This window comes from Adiantum capillus-veneris, chromosome 16 (genome assembly GCF_014529385.1).
Source record: "Adiantum capillus-veneris isolate H3 chromosome 16, ASM1452938v2, whole genome shotgun sequence".
NCBI classification, from domain to species: domain Eukaryota; kingdom Viridiplantae; phylum Streptophyta; class Polypodiopsida; order Polypodiales; family Pteridaceae; genus Adiantum; species Adiantum capillus-veneris.
Genome location: NC_140946.1, coordinates 94,192,504 through 94,202,899, shown reverse-complemented (window position 1 = coordinate 94,202,899; position 10,396 = coordinate 94,192,504). Strand labels below are relative to the sequence as shown.

The 10,396-nt window shown below is 37.8% G+C and overlaps 1 pseudogene; it reads right to left on the bottom strand.

Moving 5' to 3' along the window:
* Window positions 1-1,590: 1,590 nt before the first annotated feature.
* Window positions 1,591-7,141, bottom strand: LOC147439481 (uncharacterized; annotated as a pseudogene).
* Between the last annotated feature and the right edge of the window lie 3,255 nt (window positions 7,142-10,396).

Here is a 10,396-nt window from a genome sequence, read left to right as displayed (position 1 = left end):
TAATTACTAAGTAATTCGCTGCCCATCTCCTAAGAAGACGTTCCCACACAGTGAACTATCCAGCCATCTACAGTCCTTGATTTTAAGCAATATTGTGATGGCTATGTTTGTGATGGACAAGACATACTTGTTGGCCATTCCAAACCACTTTAGTTTAGGTTTTTTATGCAAGATGAGACACCATTGATGCAATATAAGGCACATGTAGGTGTATCAAACTAGAGTGGAAGTATTTGCCTTTGGAAAATAGACAGACTAAGACAATCCAATGTTACCACATGGAGATCCACCCTTGGTACCAATGGCACAGTATGTCAAGGACCACGAATAATTTTTTTCAAGGCTTAAGAGTTATATGAAGTTTTGGAAAAATTTAGGAAATGGTTCAAGTGTGTCGTGGTATTATAGTCCCGTGATAGATTATTGGACTAAGGTAATTGACAAGCTTGGAAGAGAAACCATAAAAGAGGGAGTTTCGTACAAACATTTTTGGCCCAGAACTCAAGATTCGTGTCACCAACAATGCACTATAATGAACTTACAACAAGGAGCATAAAGATTCATAGGCCTTGAAGAGTTCAATGACCATTTTTTGTGGTCCTCAAATGAGATAGACCAAGGGAAGAGTTTGATCCTTTGTGCGATGTGCACCAAGGTGACTTTGTTATGCTGGTTCCAAGTGACATGAAATCTATCTAGTTTGGATTGCAATGGTTTTATCAAACATTGATAATGATCCTACATCACCAAACTACTGAAAATTTTTCATTCAACATTTGGCACCTTGTGCAAGAAAGAGTGGGATGACAGATATTGAAGATTACACTAATTGCCAGAAAGGTTTTTGGCTTGTCAACTATAAGGACTGCCAGGTGTGCGAATCTATAGATGTAATTGTTTGGTTGTGGGAGACCCAACAAACAAGGACCATTTTCTTGAATTAAGATTCTAGAAAGGCATGCTCTAAAATCTAAAGCTAGCCTTGATTGTGCACGTCAACCACGCTTGGATCAAAGTCTTGACATGGCATCCAGTTTGGAGTAGATTATGTGGAGCTTCTATTATTACTACAATAGTCAATCCCGCAAACAAGATCTTTGATTTTATTGATATTTCTTTGTTTTATTTAATTACCAGTATTTCTTCTAATTCATGCTTTGCGCATCCACAAACTTTGGTGTTTATCAACACCACAAATATTTAAGATTTTTTCTCTATCCCATCAAAAATTTTTTCTACTTTTTTCCACTTTAAGCGACAAAATCCCAAACTACATGAATTTGGTCTATTTGGAGATTCCCATAATGCAAGATTTTTACCAAAATACCTAATAGTGTCTTACAAAAGCAACATCATGAAAGTACCCTTTTGATCATTAGGTGATTTAAAATCTTAGAAACAATTCTTTGGAGGATTAAAACTTGAACATAAAAGCTGGAGACAAGAAGATTGAATATTCTAGCATATTATGAAATATGCATATACATATGTGCCTTAATGTTGCTTTGTGTAGAGATTAATGTTAATCTATAAACTTTGTGTGCTTAATCAAACTATGGAATATAAACATGCACAAGCCTAATGAATGGCTTATTGGCCATCTGTACCTGAAGCCCAAAGGGCTTCCCCTGTGTCATGAAGGTAAAGGACAAGATTCCCATCATCTTGTACAGCAAGGTAGGTTCTAGACCAACAACCAGGTCCACTTGAGCATTGAGTAGGGGTCCACCATAGTGGCTTGCCACTACCATCATATACAGCAAAATTACCATCTAGGTTGATGCGGGCATAACAATATTGTCCCTGATTAAAGCATGCATAATTCGGACATGCCCATATTGCTTGGTCTCTACTTTCATCCAGTATGTAATGATATAGCACCAAATTGCAATCATCTTGCATTTGCAAGTAGTATCTCTCATTGGGTGAGTATATGATGTCTGGATAAGCAATGCCAGAGCTCGGACTTGAAATCACGTTGAGATCATTATTAGACGTAAAGAGAGCATAATTCCATGTAGAGCAATCACTTGAAGTATCTTCTCATGAAATGATTCTTGTTGTATTGCTAGTATTAAATGCTTTTTGCAAAATGTTGTTGGTTGTACTACGATGATGAATATGTCCATATTGAGGAGGTTGGCTTCGATATGTGGTGTTGGTTGACAGTGTATCAATATTTTCATTCATTGAAGAGTTTCTTTTTCCTTTTGGAACACCTGAATGTAAATTAAAACATATGATTTGGTAGCCAAAATGCTTTTCTAGCTAAAGAGTAACTAATTTTAGAAATATGCATTTAAGTGTGTAGTACCAATGATATTTGTAGTTTCCATCTCCTCTCTCTCTCTCTCTCTCTCTCTCTCTCTCTCTCTCTCTCTCTCTCTCTCTCTCTCATTCACACACACACACACACATTGTGAATATGGGTTTCTTCTGATCTTGCTACCCATTTTTACTATTATAAAAGAAGCTTGGTTTCTTGTTTGGAATTTTGCATACTAGAATCATTGCGGGACTTCCCAAAAAGGTATTGATAAGGGGAGTCTCTCTCTCTCTCTCTCTCTCTCTCTCTCTCTCTCTCTATATATATATATATATATATATATATATATATATATATATATATATATATATATATATATATATATATATATATATATATATATCCTTGTTTATGGGTTTTTATGCAGGTGTAGATATATCACCTCCATTACTACTTAAGAAATTACTATAAATAAAACACTATAGACAATAGCACCGGCAATAGAAAAAAGTTCATCGTGACGATTGGAATTGTTATCTGGTTCACCCTCAGCGTCTTCTGTGTTACGTGTAGATGCTCCAGCATCAGAGCCACCAATCGTCTCCACCCAATAATAGAATTGTGCAGCGAGACCAAGGTTTGATCATCCGCACCCTCGACCACAACTCCAAACCCGAATCCATTTCTAATTTGATTTCGTATGGTGTCAAGCATGTTGTTCAAAAATATCTATGCATTAAAAGGGTAGAAATGGAAATGAGTCAAATGTGCCTAAACTTACTCTAGTTCTGTAATTGGACAGTATAGTGTCCCGAGACACTTACATGTCTCATTTTCTTATCGACTGCTTGTATTTATTTTGTGAATCTAAAAAGAAATTCTAGGTCTTGCTGATTATACAGTTAGGTTACAAGCTGAAGACAATTGAAGAATTTTTCCATTTCAAAATGAATCTTAAATTAAATTATTCATGATAAGTTTTATGTGAGAATATAAACAAAAGCTTGAGTTGTATTCTCTAGATTTACATAAAATTCCTATAACTTCTCAAAGAAAGAGTATTTTTTACGTTTAAAAGTCCTTACTGGTAGAAAAACATGAAAAAAGAAAAAAAAATCCTATAATATTAAGTTTTCGTTTTTCATATATATACCAACCAAAAAGGTGAAATTTCAAAAATGTTGAAAGAAGGCAAATTCTGGTCTTTGAAACCTCTTTTCAAAAAATTGATGTTGTTTTAGTGGAAATTTATGATCCAAAGTGAGTCTATGGGTTAACACCAACGAATGACATTTTTAAATTTAAGGCTCCAATATTATTCCTTAAGGAGATTTCTTCCATGCACAATTTATAAAAAATATAAACTTGTCACCAAACAACCATGTCAATGAAATTATAGATGCTTTAGGTGTTTTCTTGTTAGAGGCATAGTTATGATTGATCGATATGGTCATGAAGATTTGAATTTATGCCTATATTTATTCCAATTTCTTTCATATAAAAAATGATGGTTTTAGTATGTGCAAATTTTCAATAAAATAAAAATTATTGTAAATTCCATAGATATGACATTATCCACATTGAAATGACATAAAAAATATTGCCTACTTTATATACGATCGGATGCAAGAAACTTGTCTACATTTTTCTATCAGGTCTCTTTATTTTTTATAAGCTTATGGTTTGAAAACATCTCCTGTAGTTTTGTACCAATACTCAATGAGGTGCCAATTGTAAAATTTCTATGATTAGTGTATATAAAGAATCTTAAAAGGATTTTTGACATTCTTTTTCAAATGCACAAAGGAACGTCAAAAAAGACACTTAAGTGTCCTATTTTTGGACCAAACTAGTGTTAAAGTTTTTCAGAAGTGCTTAATTTAAAAATAAAGATTGTGTATTGCTACCTTGGTTGAAAAGTTGTTGTAAGGTATCTTGTAAATATTAGCTCTAATCTACTATACTCATAAAGTGATTTTAAGGTTTTATATATATGATGGACTAATATTGTCCATATGATACTAAGGTTTGTGTGCAATGTACATGTTTGAGTGTATGTATGATAGCTTATGGGACAGGAAAATAGTGACCATGCCTCAACAAGGTCGTAGCCGATGATTGCTCCAACACCTGCTCCATAGCATTGACCAACATTATAAAGTATTAAAGTGGTATGAAGGCGTAGTGTATCCGAGATGTCGGTGTCTATGGCAGAGACAAATCCTGGTGGATAGTAATCATCACTACCAATAGGTGCTGTCATAAGGGCCTCAATGTCATAAATTGCAGTTTCCTGTGCCTGCACATTGGAAGTGCACAATTTTAGTTATTTTTCCCATCACTATGCTAAATTACAATGACTATCTCTTGAAGCCTCGCATAGAGCTATAATTCTTCTCATTTATAAGAACGAATTTAGTAGATATATTATGAATGAGAAGCTTAAGAGTATAATTGAAATGGCATGTGGCACATTAAAAGGCTTTGAGATTTGTAAAAGCTGACATCTGAACCACCTTTAGTATTTGACGCTTAGGTTGCATTCAGACTGCACGCATCTCCTTACATGCGTCTCTTCAGTGTTCACCAAAAACTCTTTTACGAACCAATGGAAAAAAGGAAAGCTTTGAAAATCTACCGGTTTTTAGAGGAATTTAACCGCATTTTATTGGTTTTTACATTAAAATCTTCAAATTTAGCTGGTTTCTTTCAAGGCAGCCCTCAAAATCAACCGATAATTTTCAATCTTTGTCCTTTTAAAATACACTAAAGGCCGGTTTTCTGTGAACACTACGTCTCTTGCATTTTTTCACTTGAAAATAGAGCGCTCTATAGGATTTCCACCAGCTACGTTTGCAGAGTCACCCCCAACAAATGAAGCACCTTCTCACATCCACAACCTACAACAATGACATAAATGGATGCAAATGAGTCAAACATATTGTGGGTGAGGTGGGTAGGTTGGAACATCTTTGGGGAATTTGGACGTGAGTCACCATGCCAAGTAGGTAGGACAAATAGGTGAATTTGAACGCATTCTTGTTCGATGCTTCTTTTCATTGGTTGACTTATGCTCACGGACTTGTAGGCTAAGCAATCTCAACCCTGACTAAACCCAATCTTTTTTTTTTTCAAACTCACAATTGTGAGTGAATTATATTAAGCAACCCATAGAATTACAATGTCTTGTCATGCTCGTGTTGAGCCATGACATCATCCAGGGACCATGCATAATTACAACCATCCCAACCAACTACAGCCATCCCAACCAACTCGCCCCCTTATTCTTGATACATAAGGTCCATTATCATGTTCCTGAACTTTTCATTACCGATAGCCAAGATTTTCCCCCATCCTAGGCATACAAGGCACAAGTAGTCCTAGACCAATCCTCCGATTGTTGCTTGCGCCTGAGCGTCCAAATTAGCACTTTGCTTTCTTGTATAATATTGACTAAACCCAATCTTATTCTTCTTAAAAGAGCTCTTTCACAAATCGGCCTTGGTTTATTGACTTTGGCTTGTTCTTCCTTTACAAAAAATTACCACGTTCACGGTTTGGTTCTATGTAAACTATTTTAGTCCCTACATAATTTTTTATTTTCTTTGCTTCGAAATTGGGGGTTTTGGAAGTGTCACAAATCATTGGGGGTTGTGTTGTATGTAGACTCCGAGGTTCGATGAGCATGGAGTCTCTTGACGGCTCTACGGCTAGGTTTTTGTGGCCACTAGAGTCTACTTCTACAAGGTGGGAAGCACCCTTGGAGCAATGGGTGAATCAAGAGGGGGGAGCTTGGGTTGCTCCACCCTTGGCATGTTGTAGCCCTCCTTTGTCATGGCTCATTTCATCCCTCTTTTGTTGAAGATTGTTGAGAACACCCCTCCATGCTTTGGGTAAAATGAAGTCTGAGGTTCTTTATGGAGTGCTCCTTGGGTTTGGTGGACAAGAAGGGGACATGTGGGAGATGGCTTATTGCTTCATGGCAACCACTAGCATTGTGTGATTCTTCTACTGGGGGGGGGGGGCTCTATATGTAAAATCTATATATCGCGTGCGTCCAAGGAATATTTATAAAACCCCATAGCTATGAATTATTCATCAATCAAAAGGACCCTTTTTCTATTCAATCTGTAATTTTTTTTCAAGAGCATTTTTTCAACACCCCTTTGTATGTGAAAATGTGAAAAAACATAGAATAAAACAATACCTACTTTTGAACCCACACGATAGCCATTTTGTTATTGTAGTGAACCCCCTTGCCGTGTTCTTCTAGCTTGGCTTTGCTTTTTGGTGATGGCTCTTTATTAGCGGGTGATGATGGAGCTTCCCTTTTTTTTTTTAGCTTACTCGCTTTACCCATGAAAGCGATGAAGTTATATTAGAAAGACAACGAATCACATATATCCACTTTGGAAACTGCAATGCATCCCCTTTCCAAAAGGGGAGAACTCCGCCTAGCTCAAAAGGGTGCAGCGCCTGCATGCACTTGCCCAGGCAGTAAGTGCCTCGTCGTCTCCTTCGAGACCAGCTATACTAGCTTCTGTCCCTACTAATAAGGAGCGTGCAAATGCCTCTCCTCACCTCGTGAAACTAATTAGTAGACTGTAGACTGTCGATTCGTGTAAGGAAAGAAAGACGACGTGAAAGAAGACCTGAGAAATTCTAGCAGCTACGCAGCTAGACATGAGTGGGTGATTGTACGTTGTAGCGCAAAACAAAACAAGAAAATTACTAGTGCGAGCAACGGCTTACGTTAGTGTCGGACAATTCGCCCTGTCGGCCGTCACGGCTGTTGAGTGCATGAGCGTGATATATGATCAACACAGGGATCTTGACGACGAGCAAGCAGCGTATTGTAGATATTGTGACTGCCATGGATCGCTATAATTAAGTTCTAGATCTGGATTGGGGCGACCCAGATGCTGCATACAGGCGCGATGCATAATTAATATGCATCGGCCATGCAAAATGCCAACCGCATCCGGCGACGATAACAACAAGGTCTCTGTCCCTGCATTTGTCTCGGCCCTCTACTTTTTGGGTTTTTTTTTTTTTTTTTTCGTTGTTATACTCCGAAGTGTGAGTTAAATAGATTATATTCTCGAGCCAAAAAGAATTACAAGTGGAATCCTGCTCAAACCGAGCCTCGATATCAGTGTTCGAAAAACACCGGGGTCCACTGTATCTTAACCGGTTGAAATCCTCAAATCCCAGTTACATTTTGAACTTGCCTTAAAAAAAAACCGGCACATTCTCACAAGTTTTAGTGTAATTACCGGCAAAAGCTTCAAATTTTGACCTAAAAAGCGTGAGAATTTCAAGTTTGCCCTTATTTCCTTCGGTTAGGAAACATGTATTTTTCTAGCCCTGCTCGATATCATCATTTCACAGAAAACCCAACGAAACCATTAAAGCGGCACACTGAAAAGGGAGGTCACCCTCGAACATAGACAAGAAACAGTATGAACTTGCATGACGCGAGGTGCACCATGACCACCTCAGGCAGCAAGCCCGCTCGAGAGGGCTAGGCACCTCCCACACATGGCAGCATAGCATAACAACTAGCTACTAGAGGCTCCAACGCACCAAAGAACTACATGAGCAAATACCTTACTAGAGAGTGCCTAGGAGCCACCACAAAGAAGACTTGGCTCTTCTGGTGAGCTTTGTCACTTTGTGTCACTTTTTGGCGTTAATTTTAAGCATTAGGTTCCTTTCCCCCCCTTTTTACGCATGCATATACATACATTCGTATAAATTTGTACATATTCATACATACACACACACACATACATATATATCAATGACACCTTAGTATTTATACTATTTCTCCACATTTGCAATGGAAAAGGAGAGGGAAACATTTTCCTGTTTTAATTTTGAAGTGGGCAAAAAGATCACGTAAAGGAGAGTTTATTTCTTTAATGTGAAACACAAAAGAGACAACATTTATGTCTCCTACTCTTTCAAAGAAATCCTTTGTGTTAAACCCTAGGAGACAAACATCTTCAATAAAAATGCAAAAAACTTAAGAGCACCTTTATACATGTAGAGTTGACCCCCTGCTCATTTACTTTATCGATAGAACCACCTCTTTGTCTCACACTCCAGAAGTCTTTATTGCACAAGCACATGGAGGATTGGACAAGAGTTCCATGTGCTCTCAATATGCTATGGTGGTCATTTCTCTATCATTAGGAAGTGAATGGGGTATAGGAGGGTCCCTTTATTTGGCAGTTTAAGGGAATGCTTAAAGTTTAATCCAATTTTGACCAAGCTTAAAAGAGAGGGCAAAAAATTCTATGTTAATATTTTTTTTAAAGCCATTTTCATATTTTGTATTTGAAAATAATATATTAGTAACCTAAGAGAGAGGTGGGCAAATGAATTTTAAAATGTCTTTTTTCCACCCCCTTTCTTTCTCTAACATATAAAACACTCTCTTTCACTTAGATCTCATTAAAGGAGACACTTTTAAGCCACCCTGCCATAACAGTAGATTTTTATATTCTCTCACTGCATTCTCTCTCTAAAAGATGAGCCAACTCTCTCTCTCTCTCTCTCTCTCTCTCTCTCTCTCTCTCTCTTTTATTTCTTATCACTTTCCCCTCCCAATCATTAAGTGGACATTCTTTGTTGCCTACTTCTGATAGAAAGTGCAGATCCTCCAAGGTTACAAATCTGCTCTCTCTCCCACTCTCTCTTTCTTTATTCTCTCTCTCTCTCTCTCTCTCTCTCTCTCTCTCTCTCATGCTTCTCTCACTCCAGCTCTAGGTGAGAGCAATAAAAAACTCCATTACCTTTGTGTGCAACTCTACACTCATGATCAACAATTTGAATTCAAGGGGGGATTGAATTGCACTCCCTCTCTTTCTTCCCTCCACAACATAATCCTTTTCTCCTATCTCTCAGTACTCTCCACTTCTTCCCTCCATAGGTAGCTTCACCTGTTTGTAGCAGTCACCATTACACAATTCTCTCTCTAATTTACTTGATTAGCTAACACAAATGTCATTCAATCCCCTACCACGGCAAGACATTACTAACAAGACAAAACGATATTGATTAAACATTGATTTGGAGCAAGAGTACATTATTGTGCGACTTGGCACATCTAATCCCAATGCTGCAGACTAGCTATAGAACAATGGGTGCAAGGAAATCAACTTATGGATTGATGGTCATATTTACCATTGGGATCCAATGACCAATGCATCACCGACCTTTCATAACGTCACTGAGCTACTACGTTTTATTGGAGATGGGAGAGACAGATTATTTGGCTACTGCAATAGATTGTATTCAGCTTTCGTCAATGAAAGGGAAGCAAGAAAACAACATTTTGCTTCCTATTCGTCATTGTTGCAAGAGAAGTACGTGAAATACATTCAACAAGTTAAAGAGGAAGCCAACGAGAAGACGAAGTAGCTTAACGATGAAATGACGAAGCTTAATAAAAGAGTAGAGCATCAAAAAATGGAGCAAAAGTGCCAGCTAGACAATTACGTCTAGCTACAACACACTACATGTAATACGCACCAGCGAATTGATCATCTCACACACATTCCATTGGGATACCACATTCGCAAGCGCAAGAGACATGTGATGTCTATGTATCTTCAAGCGGTGGAACTCGAAAGAAACGTATCCATCAAACTCGTTAGGGATACAAATGCAAGCTTCCAATTTCTTAGATTTTTTGCAGGTTACTCTAATATTATTTCAATATGCACGAACATGTCTCGGATGATGATGGAAATCGATTCCGATACTCAAACGACTGGAGCTATTGGATGATCCGCAACATATCATCAAGCCAAAGGAGTTCGTGGAGCTATTGGACGATTCAGCCAATGCTGGCATTGCGAATGTTTTGCGCCAAAAGTATTTCAGCGCGCTAAAGAGCATTGCGTCCCCTCAAGAGATGATGGAGGTGTGTGACAGCGCAAGAATAAGTTTCAAGGCCTATGAAGCTTTGTATAGAATTGTCACAGTAGGTCTCCCCAATCTCAGACAAAAGAAAAAAGGGTGTGAAAGCATCAAGATTCCAGGTAAATTTTTTGGAAGGTTGTGAAGAACTTTGTGAAATCATATGGAATGTCGAACGTTAGTCCTCCCCAATAAGAAAAA